The 21,858-nt window shown below is 41.3% G+C and overlaps 1 long non-coding RNA gene across 1 annotated transcript in view; it reads right to left on the bottom strand.

Moving 5' to 3' along the window:
- Positions 1 to 319: 319 nt before the first annotated feature.
- Positions 320 to 21,858, bottom strand: part of LOC110219538 (uncharacterized) — a 29,350-nt gene continuing 7,811 nt past the window's right edge. The window contains exons 2-4 of the long non-coding RNA XR_002327666.2: positions 2,939 to 3,081; positions 2,732 to 2,815; positions 320 to 527 (exon numbers count right to left, since the gene is read on the bottom strand). This is a non-coding gene — a long non-coding RNA (uncharacterized LOC110219538). The remainder of the gene's footprint in view (positions 528 to 2,731; positions 2,816 to 2,938; positions 3,082 to 21,858) is intronic.

Genomic DNA, 21,858 nt, shown 5'->3' on the forward strand with positions numbered 1-21,858 from the left:
CTAGAGCCCTCATTACCTCTGTGCTTTCCTCTATCTGGTTATAACCCATCCACTTTTCCCTCCTCCCCTCTTAAGAGGACTCTAATACTTAATATATTATAATCACATTAGTTACTGAACACAGAAAAAAAAAACCTCAACTCCTATAGGGAGCCACTTCCTCCAGCCATCTCCTAAACCTTTTCCCACTTGACCTCCCAAATCCCCTGATTCACACTTATAGTTCATTGGAAAGGAATAAATAGAGGAAGGGGGTGGAATACTGAGTCCCTATCTCAGAAATACAAACTATACCAGGGAAAAGCAGAGGGAAGAGCAGTGAAAGAAATCAAGCTTTATTTCCAGCTTGCCAACAGAATGGGTCTTGAGACTCCGGATCCTTCTTCTTGGTACAGCGGTCTTCTCTGCTTCAAAATCTGATCATCTCTTCACAGCTGATCTCCAGTAGCCACACCCCTTTTCTGATTTATCTTATGGAAGCCCCAAAGACCAAAAACCCAAGGCAACATCTTCTCTTGCCCCATCACCTGAAGAAAAATTGGAAGTCCAACTCTCAAGAGCAGTGGAAAGAGAAGGAAGCAGGCAACCATCCATACTAGAGAACATACCTTGGGCTCCCTCTGTCCTATCACATGGCTCCCTTCTTGCTATGAGTATACACTCCTGGAGACCTCCAGTGAGAAGGTAGGAGAGCATTCATCTCATTTGTGCAAGAATTATCAGAAACTGCTTTGGCAGTCTCTCTTCTTGTAACATCATTATCCCAGGCTCAGAAGAAAAGAATAATTAAAAAAGAAAACAGTATGACTGTTACCTAACTCAGCATGTAATTTTGTTACAATGCAGTTGTATATCCAAAACACAGTCTTTTATTGAACTCTCCATGCACGTTCCTTTCTGTCCCCATGCCTGGAATGCACTCTCTTATTTTCAACTCCCAAATGTCAGGTGTGACATCCTACATTAAATCTTCCTTAATTTCTCCAATGTTAAGTATTTCCTTTCTCCTTAAATTATATGATATTTCATATCTGCGTTATCTTGTATTTTCCCACCACTACCACATACCCAGTGGGCATTTTATAATCCTCAATGACGACTTCTAGATTATTTTTAGGCAACAACATTTCTGCTCACATGGATGACCAGAAGTGGATAGTCATCAGATTTCACAAGTCTCAAGAGATTCTCCAACACATCCTGAATGCATACCCCAGAATACAGCAGACATCTCTATTTTTCATGTGTGTATGAGGGGGTGATTATATCAAGAGACACCTGACCATTTGAGTCCCCCTCCAACCCACTTGATAAGATTATCAGATGTTAGGGGCAGGTAACAGAGACAAGGAGACAAGTGATTTTGCCTCTTTAGGACTTTGAGTGTCTGAAGTCTTGGCTTACAAGGGCATGAAACCTTGAGTGTCAATATACATGCTGAGTGGCCTCCATAAAGGGAGGCAAATTCACAGCTTGTAAAGAAAGTTTTAGGAATGTTCACATTTTTTTACTGCTTTAAAAGGTAAAAAAAAATCATGTTTATGAGGGAATAATAGACCATTAGCTACAGACAACTAACAGGTAGCATCAGTGTTAGAAATTGTCTGAGAGGTATCAGACCAAAGGTCCCTTGGCCTTTAAAAAACAAAAACAAGCCAGGGAGTTCTAATACCAATTGAGAAGGGGCCATCCCTGGCAGAGAAGAAAAGAGTTAGTTGTGGAGGAAGAACCCAGGGAATTTGTCTGTCCCCTTGTGCCTCTCCCAGAGTGGAGCATGGGGGAGAGGGGATATTTAGAGACAATTAAGTTGCTCATTAGATAGAGTGCTGGGCCTTGACTCAGCAAGACCCAAGTTCAGTTCTGGCCTTAGATACCTACTAGCCAGCTGCATGACCCTGGGCAAGTCACTTAATCTCTGTTTGTCTCAGTTTCCCCAATAATGAAATGAGGATAATAACAGTACTTACCTCAAAGAGTTTCTGTGAGAATCAAATGAGATAATATTTGTAAAGCACTTAGCACAGTGCCTGATGCATGCTAGGCACTATATAAATGCTTATTCCTAGCCTTGCCTTCTCTTCTCTCTTCTTCTTCCTCCCCTTATCCCTAAACAGGATTGGTATCTTCCAGAGGACAATTTGTGCATAAAGAGATAAGAGATACATGCTTAGCAGCAGGGAGTCCAACTACAAAGCTGAGATGAGATTAGGAGAGGAGGGAAGAGGGCCCAGTAGAATGACCTGCCTGGCAGATTCACTATACTGAGGGGAAGCAGTGTGCCGACACCATGAGAACCAGGAAGACATCTTTGTAGTGCCCCCTTGGCTGTCTGTGTTCCCCTTCTGCTAATGTATTTTATGAATGTGCCCAATCTTCCCACTGATGGTGCATGTAGCCCAAATTTGTAGGGGCAGTGTTTTGTAGCTATGCCATTTCAGTAAATGCCTTTGTTTCAGGTTAATTGTGTCCTCAGGCTGACTAATAACGGTAAACATATTAGAGGGGGCTCTTGGGCTATAATTTTAGAAATACAGATCCACAAATCTTGAATTTGGAGTAGTCATCCCCCCTGATGCTTCAGTGTTAGTTGGGATATGGAGTGGGGTGGTTCAATGGAAGCATTCTCTTAATGTTTGGTTACAAAAGCTGTCTCAGTGCCCCTTCAGTGGTAAACCACCAACCACCACTATTCATTTCTTGTTCTTCTCATTCTTCCTGGATAATTTCTCACCTGCTGGCACTTGAGAAGTAGTAGAAATAGTCATCTGAGCCATGCAGAGGACCTGTCTGCTGTCTCTGCTCTGACAAGTCAAAGCTAGAATTAAGACCAGAAATAGGAACATTGCAAATCCAACGGATGCTTTTGCGGGGGGGGGGGGAATAGTAGATCTTATGAAGAATTATCACTGAGGGCAGTAGGGCTGAGGGCACAGCTTACCTGTGTGACTTAAACTCTGTAGGCTTCAGTTTCCTCATCTATAAAATGAGGAGTTTGGATAAGGTGATCTCTGTTGTCCCTTCTAACTCTGAATCTGTGGTCCTACCATAGTCCCAATGGCCTTGGGACCACACGACATCTTTCTAGAAAGAAATGGGGCAGAGATTACAATCTAGAGCAACAGAGTTGGAAGATAAGCTTTATTTAAAGATAGACTCAATCACAAGTGGCTAGCAAATGTGCTTCAGGAAAACCAAGCAAGATGCAATGAGAAAAGTAAGTCAAGGGAGAGTTAATAATAGTAGCTAACATTTCTATAGATTTGCAAGTAGCTTTGCCTATGTTGATCTTCACAACTACCTTGTAAGGTAAGTACTACTCTTATTCCCATTTTATACATGTGGTAACTGAGATTGAGGGGGGAAGTGACTTGCCCTGTGATTCAAATTCAGTCCTTCCTCACTCCATGTCCAGTGTTACCTCGATGCCTGTTTGAGAGTTTCTAGGGCCCATGAACATCTTCAGGAGAGTGAAGATGACTTAGGTGTAAGCACAAGATGGTCTGAAGACCATTAAAGGAATTTTGGAGACCACATAGAGAAAAAAGACTTTTTGTGTAGGACAGCAAAGTAGGACTTAGAGTAAGCTGGAACCCCCTAAACCTGGCTGGGCAAGAGATCAAGAGAAGAATCTTTGTGGTTGGATGAAAAAAGAGTGCCTCTACAGGGGTCCCACCTGGAACCAAGTTGAGAAAGCAGTTTCTGAAAAGGCTAAGGGAGCCAGCACACTTGCAAAACTCAATCTCAATATACCCAGCTAGCATCTAATACTTATAGGACTGAGTCAGCAGACTCCAGATAAGTTCCGGTAGAAGGTATTTTGACAGTGAATCAGAGAAACCAAGACAGATGTTGACCTATCATTCTGCATGTGCCCTGAAGATTCAGCAAAGATATTAAGACTTCTAAAAACTTTCCACTTTGCAACTTTGGGCTCCATTGGCTATTTCAAGATCCTATATGATTCCTTGTATCGATTAGAAAAAAAAACAAACAAACAGAACCTTGAAAAGACCAAAGATCCCTGTACTGCTCTGAGAGACAGCTAGGTAGAAAAGTTAATACCTACAGCTTCCCTTAAGCAAAATTGAATAATGGGGAACATATCAGTCAGTAAGCACTTATTAAGCACTTACAATCAGATGGCAAGTCAGTAAATTATTTATTAAGTACCTACTATGTGTCATACACTGTACTAAGTGCTAGAGATACAAAGAAATGCAAAAAAAAAAAATCTTTCAAGGAGCTCACATCCTCATGGGAAGACAAATGTAAATAACTAGGTACATACAAAATATATACAGAATGAACAGAAGGTAATTTCTGAGGGAAAGGCACTAGCAGCTGGTGCCAGAAGAAGGAAATGGCACTTATGAAAAGCCAGAAGAAGGGAGGGGACTCAATGACAGAAAAAAATGGCAGCCGGAGAGGAAATAGAAGGAAGGGCAGGACATCCATGCACCACAATCTCACCTTTCTCCTTCTCTCTCCCAGCTTTCTCCTTTTTCCTGTGCCTTTTCCATCTTTGACTTCCTTTGATTCCTGTCATCCCTTTGCCTTCATCTCTTACTGGTTTCAGTAAGAAAAGAGTGTGGCAGCTAGGTGGTGCCATAGTACGCAGAGCGCTGGACCTAGAGCCAGGAACACTCATCTTCCTGAGTTCAAATCTGGCCTTAGACACTTCTTGGCTGTGTTAGTCTGAAGAAGTCACTTAACCCTGTTAGCCTCAATTTCCTTATCTATAACATAAGCTGAAGAAAGAGATGGCAAACTACTCAAGCGTCTTTGCCAAGAAAACCCCAAATGGAGTCACAAAGAATCAGACACTACTGAAAAATGACTTAACAGCAACAAAGAAAAGATAATTCTATTGTTTAGACCTTGGAACCTCAGAAGTTGGACACCAGGGAGACCAAATGAAGAAATATCTGTGTCAAGGTCAAGTCCCACACCTAGAGCCAAGGTGGTGAAATAGATTCTGGAAGGGCTGCGGATCCCTAAACATGAGTCTCCCTCAGCCAGGAAAGATCCAGACAACACTGAGAGAGAAGCAAGAAAATGCACCAAGGCTCATGAACCCGCCACCAAAGGTACTGCACCCATTAAGGGTTCTAAATAAACTTCAGATAAAATAAAGAATGGTGGTCTTATCCCACTGGCCAACCCTCAACCAACCCCTTCAGGGTTGATAATGTCCCAGACCTTTCAAGATAGGGTAATGGCATCATAGAATTTAGTGGTAGGAGAAACCTTTAAGATTGTCTGATCCAACTTGATCGTTTCACAAATGAGGATATAGCTGGGCTGGATGGAGGTGGAAGGTGGGGGTGGGGTGGACTCCAAGCCTGTATTCTGAGGGTCTGGAGCTGACCATGGAATTCTGGGAAGCAAGGCCCACCTGCATATATGGGCCAGGCTCTGAAGGTCTGCTCTAGAGAATAATCCCCCCTCTCCAATATGCTAGGGGCAGCCAGGTGGTGCAGTGGATAGAGCACTGGGCCTGGAGTTAGGAAAACCTGAGTTCAAATCTGTCCTCAGACACTAGCTGTGTGACCCTGGGCAAGTCACTTAACCCCATTTGCCTCAGTTTCCTTATCTGCAAAATGAGCTGGAGAAGGAAATAGCAAATCACTCCAATATCTTTACCCAAGAAAAGCCCAAAAAGGATCACAGAAAGTCAGACACAACTGAAAACAACTAAACAAATATCTCCAGTCTATTGCAGGCTAATGTGGTTCCTGTCCAAGGACACTCGAGTGGCCCTCCTTGGAGGTTTATTGCATTCACAAGTGGAATTCCTGATTCAGTCCAAGATGCACCAGTGACATCAAGAAGGATTGTTGGTCACAGTATTTTGACTGGAAGTGACATTATCTAACCCAACCTCCCCATTTTGTTAATGAGGAAACCAAAAATCATAGAGAGCTTTGTGATCCAAGATCACATGGGTAGAAAGCATTAGGAGTCAGATTTGAACTCATGTTCATTGACATCAAGGTCCATCTTCTTTCCAACAGAATGAAACCCACATGGAGGTTCTCCTTTACTGGGGCTTCCCAAAGGTCTAGAATTGTGTATTATACAAAGTTATATATTATTAGGGCAGCTAGGTGACATGGTGGATAGAGATGGGCTTGGAATCAGGAAGACTCGTCTTCATGAGTTCAAATCCAGGTTCAGACACTAGCTCTGTGACCCTGGGCAAGCTGCTTAACCCAGTTTGCCTCAGTTTCCTCATCTGTTAAATAGAGAAGGAAATGGCAACCCACTTCAGTATCTTTGCCAAGAAAACCCCAAATGGGGTCCAAAGAGTTAGACACCACTGGAATGATATAAACACCAACAACAAAATTCTGCAAAGTTGTTACAGAACAATTACTTGTTAATTTGCTTATTCAATGAACATTCCATCCATTTCCATGTCTGGTCCCTAGGGTGGCCAGTATCATCACCATTGTTATCATCATCATCTACAGCTCACATTTCTACAGTTTACAAAGCGCTTCCCTTACACTGTGCAATATAAGTATTATTATTATTCCCTAGGAAACTAGGTGTCAGAAAGGTTCAGTTGGTAAAAATTGGGCTGGATGATCTCCAAGAGCTCTTCTAGCTCCAGAATTCTATGCTTTATGAAAACAAGAGAGCTGGTACCTTGGCCTCAGGTCTTCTGAGCTTCCTAGTCCAGTATTCTTTCCACGTGGTGGTGTTGGACAACTCCACCCGAACTTTCACTGGCACTCTCTATCTCTTGCTCAGCCCCGCCCCAAGTTGCTTCATAAGCTGACCTAGAGTCCCAAGGCTGAGAGTGGAGGCACCCTACCCACAGTCCCAGTGGGGTAAGAACTCAAGGTTCCTCTGAAGAATCCCATGAGGGTCCTGCAGTTCCCCCTTATTTACCAAAGAGCTATCGGAGTAGGGAATGATCATTCACACTCTAAAAGGATTTCTGAATTTTGTAAAGAGTTCCTTTAAATGTCCCGCAAGCATTTAAATATTTATCTACAGCTTGTTCACTACTTGCCAGAGAAATTAAAGGCAGGCAGAGAAATTTATAGTTAAGCATCAGAAGCCTCTGCCAAGTGAAGAATCCCATTTCTGGGATTTCAATGTAAGGCAAATAGGGTCAATTCCAAAAGCTAGTTTCACAGACAACTTTTCAGGAAACGCATTGATTGTATAAAGCCGTGGTTGTTGCCACTGCCGGGAGGAACATCCCGTGTGGATCCTTCCAATATTTCCTCTTCTCAGTCGGATTGTGGGTTCCTCAAAGCTCTGGGATAACAATGATTTTAGAGTCACTTATTAGATTCTTACTCCATTCCTGAATTAGGAACCAAAGGAGAGACAGAGATACAAGGGTTCCTGCCCTCATGGAATAAGTGAATGAATGCCTAAGAAACAGCCCAGCATCCACTACCTTTGGAGTCTGAGGATGGGCTTTGGATCCCAGCTTTGCTATTTACTATCTGAGGGACCCCAGAGCAGTCACTTTTCTGAGTTTTAGTTGCTTCATCTGTAAAATGAAGGATTTCTTAGAACAGGTGATTTCCAACTCTCATTAGCATGATCATATGGCTTTCATTCATCTTTGTTTAACCCTTAGCCCTTTGCACATCCTAGATGTTCAGTAAGTATTCATCTTTTTTTTCTTTTTGATGAGGCAATCAGAGTTAAATGACTTGTCCAGGGTCACACAGCTAGTAAGTGTCAAGTGTCTGAGGTTGGATTTGAACTCAGGTCCTCCTGACTCCAAGGCTAGAGCTCTATCTAATCCTAGCTGCACCAGTAAGTGTTCATCTTATGAATGAGTGATGTTCAGCCTGGAGAAGAGAAGAAGCCTCAGGGAGGACATGATAGTTGTCTTCAAGTGTTTGAAGGGATGTCAAGTAGAGTTGGGACTGGATTTGTTCTGCTTGGGCCCAGAGGTCAGAACCAGAAGCAATGAATGGAAGATGTAGGAAAGCCAATGTAGGCTGGTCAGGAAACACTATTTAACAAGCACAGCTGTCCAAAGGCAGAATGCATTCCCTGGAGAGATGGTGGGTGCCCCTTCCTTGCAGGCCTTCAAGCAGAAGCCAGAAGATCACTTGTGGAGTATGTAATAGTGGGTATCCTTTTTGTTTCCCACCCAGCTACACTCCATTGTGCCCCCAGGAACCTCAGCATCCTACAAAATGGCTCCAGCCTTAGCACTCAACCTCGTCAGAAGCCTCTCCCCTGGGATTCCTCAGTTTGGAGGGCAGAGCAAAGAGCTCCTCCAAGAGCCTCCATTGAAAGGAGGGCACCCAGACCTCAACTATAAAGTGAGGATAATAATAGCACCCTCTGGAACCGGACAGAAGAAGCCAAATCCCTCTTCCACCATATAGTCATCATCACCACCATCATCTGCTAGTTGATATTTATATAGTGCTAGAAGGGCTGCAGAACCCTTTCTCCACGTTATCTTCTTTAATTCTTGTTGTGATTATTCAGCAACTGTTCTAACTCCTTCATTTTACAGATGAGGCAACTGAGACTCAGAAAAGTGACTGCTCTGGGGACCCTCGAGCAGTAAATAGCAGAGCTGGGATCTACCCCTACGGTCAGACTCCAAACCCAGCGGGAGCTGGGCTGCTTCTCAGTCAGTCATTCACTGATCCCTTGTGCCATCTAAAAGCTAGCAGGCTTACAAAATACTTTACAAATATTATATCATTGATCCTCACAAAAACTCTGCTATTATCCCCACCTTTCAGATGAGGAAATAGAGGCAGATAGAGTTTAGGTGACTTGCTCAGGGTCACCTAGCATAAGAGTGTTTCATGACCCCCTTTGGGGTTTTCTTGGCAAAGATACTGGAGCGGATGCCATTTCCTTCTGTAGCTCATTTTAAAGACAAGGAAACTGAGGCAAACAGGTTTAAGTGACTTCCCCAGGGTCACACAGCTAGTAAGTAGCTGAGGCTAGATTTGAATTCAGGAACATGAGTCTTCCTGACTCCAGGCCCAGCACTCTATCCCCTGTGCCATCTAACTACCCCTAATTTGATCTTTATAAGAATCCTATGAACCACATGATATTATTATCTCCGTTTACAAATGAGAAAAGTGAGTTTGTGTGTCTAGGGTCACACAGTTTGTAAATATTTGAGTTTTCTTCCTGACTCCAACTGTATTGCTCTATCCTTCCATTGCCCTCCCTAGCTACACTTGAAAATGGCTAGGTCCTACCATATGAGAGGGGATGGGTACAATGGTGTTACCTACTCTATAATCCTTGGAGATAGGGAAACTACACAAACTGTTTTTTTTTTCCTGTGGGACACAGAATATTACCTGTTCTTTTTCCCTTGGATGTCAGATTTGTTCTATTCAGTCCAAAAGTAGTCTCAGATTTCCATCAAAATCAACCTTGAAATTAGTCTCAACCAGGAAACTTAAGCTTTCAGCAAGAGATGAGTTCACATAGGCACAATTTCCATTCATCCCATGCTGCCCATTTAGACTTCCTTTAATCCACCCATTTTCCTCCTGCCTCAATTTCTCCCTCTGCCTTTTCAGCGGCTGTTAAAAAACAAACAACTCCCTTCACAATGACATCTCTCTGGGTCCCTGGGCACGTGATATTCTTATAGTTAATTGCCATCAGTAACTAAAGGATGATGGATCCAATGGGATAAGGTGAAATTTAAAAAGGACAAATATAGAGTTCAATATATTGATTCCAAATGACAACTTACTGAGAAAAGGAGAGGCATGAGTAGACAACAGTCCTCATGAAAAATATTTGAGGGGATCTGGGGTGTCAAGTGGACCACAAGCTCAATATGGGTCAACAGTATGTTATGGTAGGGAAAAAAAACAACTAATGCTACTCTCAGCTGCATTAAGAGTATCAGTGTCCAGAAGAAACAATGCAAGTGGTAATTCTACCATACTGATGAATCCTAAAGGACTGTGTCCAGTTCTCAGTACCTATTTAAGAAAGATTAAAATAACCTGATGTGTTTCAAGAACAGGGCAACTGGAATAATGAGAAAACTGGAGATGTGCATTTCATTTAGAGGAACTACTGGTATTTGGGAGAAGAGAAGATATATCTTCAAGGTTCCTTTTAGCTATGATCTCATAAACCCAGAGAGTAAAATAGTCATCTCCAAGCATTTAAAGTATTGATGTGGAGATGGGGGATTAGATTTGTTCTACAAGGCTCCAGAGAGAACTAGGAGCTGTGGATGGAAGCTGGTGAGAGACAGATTTGGAACTGATGCAAGGAAAATCATCTTAATGATTCCAGATGCCCTAAAGTGAAATGAGCTGACCACTGAGGCAGTGGATATTTCTCAGGGAAAGTCTTCAAACAAAAATTCACTGATTACTTTGTTGGGGACATTATAGAAAGAATTCTTTAAATAATAACAATTGCTAGCTGGCTTATAAAGTACCTTACAAATATTATATCATTTGATCCTCACAGCAATCCCACTATTATTATCCCTACCTTTCAGATGAGGAAATAGAGGCAGATAGAGTTTAAGTGACTTGCCCAGGGTCACTTAGCTAGTAAGTGTCTGAGGCTGGATTTGAACTCAGGTCTTTCTGACTTGAGGTTCAGTCTGCTATCTGCTGCTCCACTTATCTGTCTTTGATGCATCTGGTTGAAATAGATGATATCCCTTCCAATCCTCAAATTTTGTGATTCTAAGGAAAGTCATACACAGAAGGGAGTGGTCACTTGCATTTAAAACTTCAGAAAGAACAAGGAGAATGGCAGTTTTTAAAATATCATTACAAGATTTTGGTTCACCTTAGAGAGGGCTGGTTCAAAACAGTAATGGGGACAGAAGCCAGATTTCTGAGAATTAAGGGAGGCAAGGGAGCTAAGCTGGAGTGTAGACTACTTTTTCTCAAAGTTTAGAAGTAAAGAGGAAGGGAAAACTGGATGTTGACTTGAAAGGATAATTTTATCGGTACACAAATCACTGACAAACTGTATAAGCCTCCAGAGTTAGGGCTTGTTGGGAGGTCAAATCGCAGAAGAGGAAATCAAGGAGATTATTTAGATAGGTAAAAAGGATCTTAGATTTAAGGCTGGAAGAGACATTAGAGGTCATCTGGTCCAATCCCTTCATTTTCCAGATGAGGAAATCAAAGCCCGACTTGTCATTCAATGCTGTTTGACTCTTTGTGACCCAATGAGGGGTTCTCTTGGCAAAGATCCTGGCGTGGTTTGCCGTTTCCTTCTCCAGCTCATTTTACAGACAAGGAATCTGAGACAAACAGGGTTAAGTGACTTGCCCAGGGCCAGACAGCAAAGTAAGTGTCTGAGGCCAGATTTGAACTCATGAAGATGACTCTTCTGATTCCAGGTCCGGCATTCTATCAGCTGAGCCACCTAAGTGCTCTAAGGGGGAATAGGCTGCACGGCAGTTGCAGGAGTGGGCAGCAGAGGGCAGTAGAGAGCAACTTAGGAAGACACAGCCCCTGAGCATGAAGACCAGAGAAACAGATGGAGGACCTCGGACACCACAGATAGCAAGTCACGCCTGAGTGTTATCTCCAAAAGGCGTGGGCAGCTTTGCCAGGCAGAAAGCCACAAGAGCTTCAGAGCCAGAGAGCCCTGGCTGTGCTGATCTCCACATGACTGCATCCTCCTTCCCCACTGGCGTCTGCTAGAGTGGGAGAGGTTATCCCAGGATGCAGGAGGGACCTTGAATCTCTTTGCTATGTTGTTTAATTAGGTGTTTTCCTTTGAGCTGATGCATCCTTCAGTTGTCTGATAAAGGAAGCGCCTCAGTGGGGGTTCACTTGCTATGGTTTTGAACACAGCAGTTTTCAGAGGACTACATGAGAAAAGATGCTACAGTTAGTTAAATTAAACTGAAATAAACTGAACTGAACCAACCTGAATTACCCTTTTCAAGCATTTTATTTCTAGCAACCTGGGAGGTAGAGATACTGGCTACAGTTCAATTCTCCTCTTTCTGATGGGGGACCTGCTGGGTCACTGTGGGACTGCATTAACTTATGAAGTCTGTATTTCAACACTTGGGGTTTCTCAGTCCAGAAATGTGACAGAAAGCCGAGATATGACGTGCCATGATAACATGCACCTGACTTTGGAGCTGTGGGATCTTTTATAGATGCTTGGACATCTGCAGCCTTCAGACCCGCTCTCGATTTGGGCTTTATTTAGGTCCATTTGCAAAGGGCCTCTGAGCTATTACGTTCATAGGAGTTATTGTTTAAAGATGTGTAAGCTGATCTGGGACTTAGCTGTTAACGTTTCCAGTTTCTTTCTTCCAGTTGCAGTAAGAACTTTATAAGCAGTTTTATACTTATAATGATACTCTTTCCTTGTGCCTGCAAGAGGAGCTTAATGGCATGGTTTCTTGCCTGGTATTCATTTAGACCCTAGAGGCAGAAAAAGAAACACCATGTGGAATTGATGTCAGAAAATGAGGTACAATATTGGAAAAGCGGTGGCACATGGCTGAATGAGACCTAGGTTTGGCCCCAGAAGGCATGGGTTCAAATCCCAGCCTTACCATTTACTAGCCATGTGATTTTGCATAAATCACTTAGACTCTCTGAGCCTCCATTTCCCCATCTGTGAAATGGGAATACTTGTTCCACTCACATCAAAGGGAGTGGTAAAGAAAATGCTTTGTGAACCATGGAATGCAATATAAATGTGGCTGCTTATATATAATACACACACACACACGTATATATATGTAATATATATGTGTGTATATATATGTAATATATACGTGTATATATATATATAATGTGTGTGTATGTATATATATATATATATATATATATAATATGTGTATGTATGTGTGTATGTGTGTGTATATATATATATATTCCAATCCCCCAGCTCCCTGGGAGAAAAGGGTGACATAAATAAGAGAAATTAACAATAATCTTGCTTCTGTAGATTTGTTGTCATTCAGTTTTCTTGGAGTGGTTTGCTATTTCCTTCTCTAGCTCAATTTATAGATGAGGAAACTGAGGCAAACAGGATTAAGTGACTTGCTCAGGATCACACAGCTAAGAAGTGTCTGAGACTGGATTTGAACTCAGGAAGATGAGTCTTCCTGACTCCAGGCCTGGCACTATGGTGCCACCTAGCTGCCCCTACTGTAGATTAGCCTAGAGTGAAATTGGTTTTGGTGGTGAGGAGAGTAGAACAGGAAGTTCTCATAATATGTGATGAAAAAGAAATCTTTATGTGAAAAAGAGATATAGTGGACAAAAAACCATTACTAATAGTAATACTAGTAGCAAAGTGCTTTACATCTGTCATCTCATTTGATCCTGACAACAGCCCTGGGAGATAGATGTTATTATTATCCTCATTTTACAGATGAGGAAACTGAGGCTGGGAGAGGTGTCTGAGGTAGGCCTGACTGGAACTCAGATCTTCCTTGAGTCTAAATCCAGCACTCTCTATTCACTACATCACCTGGTTACATATATTGATCTACCGTAGAGGCTGAACACCCTCCCCTAACCTCTCACCCGCTGGCTGCCATCAATCCCCCTGAATTGGAATTTAGAATGTGTTTTTCCATAAAAACAATGTTTAAAGGGCTGCTTATGTTCTTCAGTACAATTAAGACTACAGTTTAGTCATATCATGTATTAATAAGCCTTTGTATTTGAAAAGTTTTTGCACAAAGCCATGCAACCAAGATTAGAAGGGAAGTAGAAAGCTGGGAAAGAATTTTTACAACCAGTGTCTCTGATACAGGCCCTGTTAATCAAATATATAGAGAACTGAGTCAAATTTATAAGAATATAAATCATTCCCCAATTGATAAAGGCTCAAAGGATATAAACAGGCAGTTTTCAGATGAAGAAATTAAAGCTATCTATAGTCATACGAAAAAATGTTCTAAATCACTATTGATTAGAGAAATACGAATCAAAACAACTCTGAGGTACCCATAACACCTACCAGACTGGCTATCATGACAAAACAGGAAAATGATACATGCTGAAGAAGATGTGAGAAAATTGGAACACTCATGCATTGTTGGTGGAGTTGTGAACTGATCCAACTATTCTGGAGAGCAATTTGGAACTATGCCCAAAGGGCTATAAAACTGTGCATACCTTTTGACCCAGCAATACCACTTCTAGGTCTGTATCCCAAAGAGATCATAAAAATGGGAAAAGGACCCATATGTACAAAAATATTTATAGCAGCTCTTTTTGTGGTGGCCAAGAATTGGAAATTGAGAGGATGCCCATCAATTGGAGAACAGCTGAACAAGTTGTGGTATATGGATGTAATGCAATACTATTGCGCTATAAGAAATGATGAGCAGACGGACTTCTGAAAAACCTGGACTTGCTTGCATGAACTGATGCTGAGTGAAGTGAGCAGAACCAGGAGAACATTGTATTATGACCAAGTTTGATAGACTTGTCTCTTCTCAGCAATGCAAGGATCTAAGACAGTTCCAAAAGATTCCTGATGGAAAATGCTATCCACATCCAAAAAGAGAACTATGGAGTCTGAATGCAGATCGAAGCGTACAATTTGCTCTCTTTTTGTGTGTTTGTTTCTTCTTTCTCATGCTTCCTCCTATTGGTTCTAATTCTTTTTTACAACATGACCAATGTGAAAATATGTCTAATATCAATGTATAAGTAGAGCCTATAACAGATTGCCCACCATCTTGGGGTGGCGGGAGGGGAGGTAGAGGGAGAAAGTTTAAAACTCAAAATCTCATGGAAGTGAATGTTGAAAACCGAAAATAAATAAATTTTTAAAATAGGCTTTTGTGGGCTAACATAGGAATCTAAACACTATTTATTGAATAGTTGTTATGACAAAACATTTTCTGAGTTTCAGCCAACCACCTTATAGATATCATTCTCACTAAGATGTGTCCAGGGCATAAAATACCTCTGACTATAGCTTCTGTTTGTAATATATATCCCAAAAAAATTTAATTCCACAAACAAATATTTCTTAATCACCTGTTATGCCCAGATGAATGGGTTAAACACTGAGAGAGGTACAAAGTTGTATCTACCCCCCTGCCCATCCTTGCCTTCATTGTGCTTACAGCTGATAAGGGATAAGATACATGTTCAAATAATCATAATACTTGACAAATGCATTAGAAAGGTAAAACCAAAGTACTAAGTGAGGTCTCGGGTTTCTTGAGGGGTGGAAGGGTGGTGAGAGAAACACAAGACTTTGGAAATAGGCTGTCCTAGATTACCTGTCACCAATGAGCCATCTCACAGTGTCTTGCTAATACTGTCCACTTTTTCCTTTCATAGCGCTGTTGTGGGTTACAGTTTTGTCTGTAACCATTCTCTGTTTCCAGTTTAATTTTTTTATTTAGTCCTCTGGGATGTTTGGTTTTTTTTTATTTGTAGTACAGGGATTTGTCGTATGATTGCTTACAAAGGATCATAAGCTTCTGGCATATTCTAGTCTTTCTGGCTATCTGATGGATGCTAAATTTTTATGTCATATAGTAATACTATCACATGGTTTCCAGCGTTTCATTGAATGATCTGCAGTGATCACTAAGGCTAAGTCTCTAAAGGATAACTTTTCTCTAATTTTTGGTGGCAGTCGCCTGGTCCTGAGCTGTATCCTAAACTCCTCCATTTCTGTAAACAAATCCTCGTGATGCAATCATTCTGTTGTTGTTGTTGTTGCTGCTTATATTACAATAATATAGGACTTCAAGGTTTGCAAACCACTTGTACGTGTGCTCTCTCATCCGGTCTTCACAACAACCCTGTGAAGTAAGTACCTTTAATATCCCCATTTTACAGATGAAGACAATTGAGGATGAAAGAAGTTAGATGGCTTGTCCAGAGTCACCTAGATGATAAGTGTCAAAGTGAGAATTCAGACTTCGGATTTCAAGTCTTCCAGTGCTGCGTTCTATCCACTGTACCACCTACCTCCTTTATCGATATGGTGTTGGGTAAGTTCATGTGGATGTCAGTCATGGAAGCTCTTTTGGTTCCACTCTCAGATCTTAGCCATTTTATAGACTGTTCAGATTCAGTTATAATCAACAAATCCATTGGCATAGGTTTGCTGTAAATGTTTACTTTTACTTTGCAGAATGTTTGTTTTCTATACATTTTAAAGTATTCCTATATATTTTAAAACTTTTTTAACATGGGCTCTGACAACATCCATCTATCCTCTTCCTTCTTTTTGTTGAAGAAGTTCCAAATCTTTTTATACTGCCTTGGCGTGATGAATCCTGTGTTTCACTACTATTGTGTGGGTTTTATTTGGGCACGTTTTAGATTCATTGTTGCTTAGGTGTTAGTTACTCTAAAGTATTCTTCCTACTAATCTTTGACTACAGGTTGCTAGTCAGGCTGTTAATATACATCCCCTCAGGGGCAGCTAGGTGGTGCAGTGGATAGAGATCCAGCCTTGGAGTCAGGAGGACCTGAGTTGAAATGTGACCTTAGACACTTGACACTTACTAGCTGTGTGACCCTGGGCAAGTCACTTAACCCCAACTGCCTCACCAAAAAGAAAAAATAAATATATACACCACCTCAGCCTTGACAGCCCTGTACTTAGTATGTCTTGCCTAGAGAATATGGAGACATTTATAAGTGTGATTTTCTTCCATTGTTTAAATTTGACCTCTTAATTCATAGCCTTCAGTCTCTATTTTTCCTTGGTACACATTAGGAATTTTACATTTCTCAAGTCCAAGTGACATTTCTTCATACCACTAGAAAAAGTTACCAAAGCTGTTTAGTGTTTTTTTTTCCAGTGGAACCATATAATTTGATGTCATACATAAACATCAAGTGATATTTATCATCATCATTATTATCTCATTTTCCTTAACTTTTTTGCTAGTCATTTTTATTTGTTTGGTTCTTTGCAAATACAATAAATTTATTTTTAACATTCATTTTTTAAAAAAAATTTTGAGTTTCAAATTCCCTTCCTCCCTCTTACCCCTCCCCCACCCATTAAAAAGGCAAGCAAAATGATATCAATTATATGTGTGAAGTCATGCAAAACATATTTCTACATTAGCCATGTTGCAAAAAACAAACACAATAAAAAGCAAGAAACATAAAGAAGTGGGGGAAAGTATGCTTCAATCTGCTCTCAGAGTTATCAGATCTCTCTCTGGAGGTGGACAGCATTTTTTATCATTGGTTCTTTTTTCCACATCTTTTCTGATGAAGTATAGCTAGCAATGATGCTAGGACCAGTCACTCCCTAGCTATTATTCTTTCCTGTTTGATGTTCTGCAGACTATGGTATAGGTAGATAAAAATGACCACTTTTATGATAGAATAAATTAAGCACTTACTATGTGTGAGCCTCTGGGGATAAAAATACAATGAATGCAACAAACTCTACTCCCATGAAACTTATTGCAATGGGAGAGACATCAAGGAAAAAAATATATATATATATATATATATATATATAATTTATATATGCATGTATATGTGTATGTGTATATATATATATATATATACACATCTATATAAGAAGAATGAAAACAGATAAAAACAAAATGGTTAATTAATGCCAGTGTTAATATCTTTTCACTTTTATAGGCCAGAATAGGATTAAAGTATATGGAAATGTAAGAAATGCTGCATTGAGTCAGACCAATGATGTAGCTAGCCCAACGTTCTGTTCTTGACAATGGCACCCAGGAAGGTTTAATTGAAGATCATGGTATTTGTCCTCTGGGACATTTACTTCAAAAGGTTAGGAGTGTGCTCCAAATGTCACTAAGTTCTCCTTAAAAGACTATTACAGATCAATCATCCATGAAGGATATGATCTCAAAAAGCTGAGTTCTGGCTTAAGCCAGAAGTCTATTATGGTGCTAACTTGTTTCAGAAAAATACAAAATGGACAGCCCCTTCCAGATGCCCATCGTGCACTGAAGATTGTCCTGTTTCCATGAACAAGAAAAGAAAAGGGAATGTCATACTTCATTTGAATCATGGCCATATGCCATATATATCTGGAAATGTTCTCTCTAAGGCCCAATTTAGGGACTCTATAATAACAGCTTATGCATAGTGTTTTATGGTTCACAAAACATTTCCTCTTAGACCCTGGGCTCTAATGGGGTGCTTTTTGCTCATCTTGCTTGGAACCAGACCACCATGACAATTCCTCAGCATTACCCAACTGTGACCATCTCTTGACTTTCCAACTCTCTTCTTTATACTTATACATTGTCTTCCTCATTAGATGGAGGACGTGAACTATTTTCCTTGCTAATTTTTGGATCCTCAGCAGTTAGCATGGTGCTTGCCTCACAGTAAGTACTTAACAAATGCTTTTTTATTCATCCATTCATTTATCTATCACCTCCTAAGCCCACTGTCTATCTCATACATCATACTTCCTCCTATCCACTGACGTCATGTCTTTCACTATCCTTTCAGAGGTGTCGCATGCCCTGAGCATGCCCAGCAAGCCTTAGTACCCTGATCATCTAAGGCTAAGGCTTCTTAACCTTACTGCATCATGGACCCTTTGGCAGTCTGGTGAAGACTATGGACGAACTCTCATAATAATATTTTAAGTGCATAAAATACACAGAATTACAAAGGAAATCAATTCAATTGTTTTCAAAGCATTAAAAAAGTTGGGGAGCCAAAACTAGGGTAGTAGATGGGCAGAGTGGGAAATACAACAAAGAAATCTTTTCATTATGATTTTATTTGTAAGTAAATATCCTTTTAATGCCAGGAAATTCTATTCCCTGACCTGTAAGGTATTTATTTTGTGAAAAGTCAAGTTGCATGTATAATACCGTGGGTTCAACGCTTGTAACGGAGAGTCACACATTTTACAAACCCAGCCCAGGACACACAAGTGATTTGTTCTAAGGTCTGGCCTTTTCCACCACAAGACCACGCCCCTGCATAAGCAATTCCAGTATGATGTAGCTGGCCCAGCATAGCACCTACCATGCGTAATTATTGTGAGCTTCAAGTGAGTTTATATATGCAAAGCATTTTGCAAACCTTAAAGTGATTTACAAATGTCAGCTGTTATTATTACAAGGAGGAGAAAGAGGAGGAAGAGGAGGAGCAACAGCAGCAGTGGTGGCTACAGTATACCCCTAACAATGTTTCAGACACCCTAGGAAAAAAAGTGATTTGTGTGTGTGTGTGTGTGGTAGCAAATGAGTGGGGGCGGGGGTGGAGAAGTAGGTATTCATCAACTGGAGAATGACTGAACAAACTGTGGTATGGAGATGAAACAAAATATTATTCTACTCATAAGAAATGATAAATAAGAAGAAGTAAGGGCAGCTTGGGAAGACTTATACAAGCTGATGCAGAAAGAAGCTAGGAAGAGCTGTAAGAACAATGACCACACTGATGTCAAGAAACACAGCGTTCAAAAGACTAGAACTCTGAGCAGTGCAGGGACCAGTTATGACTTCTGAGGCCTGGCAGTGAAGCACACCTCATCCTCTTGGCAAAGAGGGGGTAGAATACAGGTGCAGAGTAGGGCAAACATTTTCAGACGTGGCAAATGTTTTTATTAGTTTTGCTTAACTATTGCTTTGTTGCAAGAGAAGGTTTCATTGGTTGAGAGTGGGGGCAGAGTGAGGAAGGCACTAGGAAGTGATAAAGATTTTTTTAAGCACTTCCCCTTTCTTCTTTCCTTACATCCTTTCTTCCTTCTCCTTTCCTTTCTTTTTCTTCCTTCTTTCCTCTTTCTTTCTCTTTCTTTTTCTTCTTCCCTCCTTATGTCCTTTCCTTGTTTTTCCCCTCCTCCCTCCATTCCTTCCTTCCTTCCTTCCCTCCCTCCATCCTTCCCTTCCTTTCCTTCTTTCTTTCAAAAAACACTCCAGATTTCAGATACTGACATTTGTTTCAGGGTTTGGGGTCATGTTTGTTGTTGTTCAGTCAATTTCAGTCATTCTCCACGACCCCATTTTCTTGGCAAAGATACCACCATTTCCTTCTCCAGTTCACTTTTTTTTTTTTACAGATGAAGAAACTGAGGTAAGCAGGGTAAAGTGACTTCTTCAGGGTCACAAGGATAGTAAGTGTCTGAGGCCAGATTTGAACTCAGAAACATGAGTCTTCCTGACTCTAGGCCCAGGGCTCTCTATCCACTGTGCAATCTAGCTGCCCTTGGGTCGTACCCTTGGCCCACAGTATTTTGTCGGTCACCAACCATGAAAAAGCCACCTGGGGAAATATAAAGAAGTGGCTGAGAGCAGTTGTCAGCTAGAAGGAAGGAGAGGAAGAGTAGCATTGGCTTTCAAGGCAAGCAGGCCTCTCTTTTATGAAGAGCATCCCACCCAATGTGTTCCTACTTGGCGTGACTTCACTACCATGTTTTTCTTGGAAGAATACCGTGTAAAGTCTTCCCCTCCCCCCAAGAAATGGAACTTTTTCCTTCTTTGGATATATATTTTTATAGAGACTTGATTTCTTTATGCTCTTTAAACATATGTTGGGTGTTTCTTATTCCCCTTCTTCCCCTCCCCCAACCAACCCTAATAAAATGGAGCAGAGCTTCAATCTAATGGAAACAGATCTGGACTAGGAGTCTATAGGACTTCTTAATCCTATGCCCTTACCTCTTGGCCTGTTCCCATAAGCAAACTGGAAGAGAGGATGAAGGCAGTTATCCAAAATAAATAACTAAAGCAGTCCTTGTGCCTTGGCAATATCTCTGAGGAATGCTTATATTATATTCCCCTCAGAATTTAAGCTTCCTGAGGGCAGATTATTTCATTTTTGTGTTTGTATATCCAGGGTCTAACGCAATACCTAGTATATAGTGGGCACTCAAGAAAGGCTTGTTGAATTGAATTGAATTCATGCTCCTGATCACTTTGTTCTCTTAGCTAGAAAACAGGCAAATCCCAGTCTAAATTGGGGAACAGGAGAGAGAGAGAGAGAGAGAGAGAGAGAGAGAGAGAGAGAGAGAGAGAGAGACAGAGACAGAGAGAGACAGAGAGACAGAGAGACAGAGATGGAGACAGAGAGAGACAGAGAGGTAGAGAGAGACAGAAAGGCAGAGAAGGAGAGACAGACAGAGAGACAGAGACAGAGATGGAGAGACAGAGGTAGAGAGATAAAGAGAGAGAGACAGAGAGAGAGACAAGGTGCCTTCATCTGAGCTTGCGCAGTTAGGTAGAAATGTGGATTGAGAACTAGACCAGATTGAAAATCAGGTCAAGAAGACCTGAGTGAGTTCAAGAAGGAGAGCTGGCCCAGGGCAGGTATCTTCACTGCCCATAAAGCAGCAAAACAAGGTTCCTATTTATAGGATCTTGAGGTTTCTGCAGGGAGGGATCTCTCCTTCTTAGAGAGTCTCTTGATTAGAGTCATTGGTGGCCAGTCCATACAGAAGGGGCTGAGAACAGCAATCTGAACCAGTCTTTGAATGGCAATACTTCCGGACACTACCCTTGGATTCTCTCCTCAATAACTAAATACCAACAGCCTTGAGGTCAGTGAATGTTTAGTCTGGGCCTGTTGCTATGTTGAGCTCTGTGGTACTGTTGCCTGGCCACTGGGGTCTCAGCCTCCTGTGATAATGAAGTTGTCAGGCAGCAATTCAGCAGAGAGCCTATAGCCAAAGGGCTTGTTGTATGATAGAAGCTGCATTGCTCTGGGAGCTGTCAGCACTGCCCTAAACACAGGCAACTTCCAAATTACTGAGAACCTAGAATGATCACCCCTCTTGAATCATAAAGAGGAAGTGCGGGGAATTAACTGTGGGTGGGTGGCACAGTGGATAGAGTAACTGGCCTGGAGTCAGAAAAGCTCATCTTCCTGAGTTCAAGTCTGGCCTCAGACACCTCCTAGCTGTGTGACCCTGAGCAAGTCACTTAACTCT

This window comes from Phascolarctos cinereus, unplaced genomic scaffold (genome assembly GCF_003287225.1).
Source record: "Phascolarctos cinereus isolate Bilbo 61053 unplaced genomic scaffold, phaCin_HiC Scaffold_5;HRSCAF=322, whole genome shotgun sequence".
Taxonomy (NCBI): Eukaryota; Metazoa; Chordata; class Mammalia; order Diprotodontia; family Phascolarctidae; genus Phascolarctos; species Phascolarctos cinereus.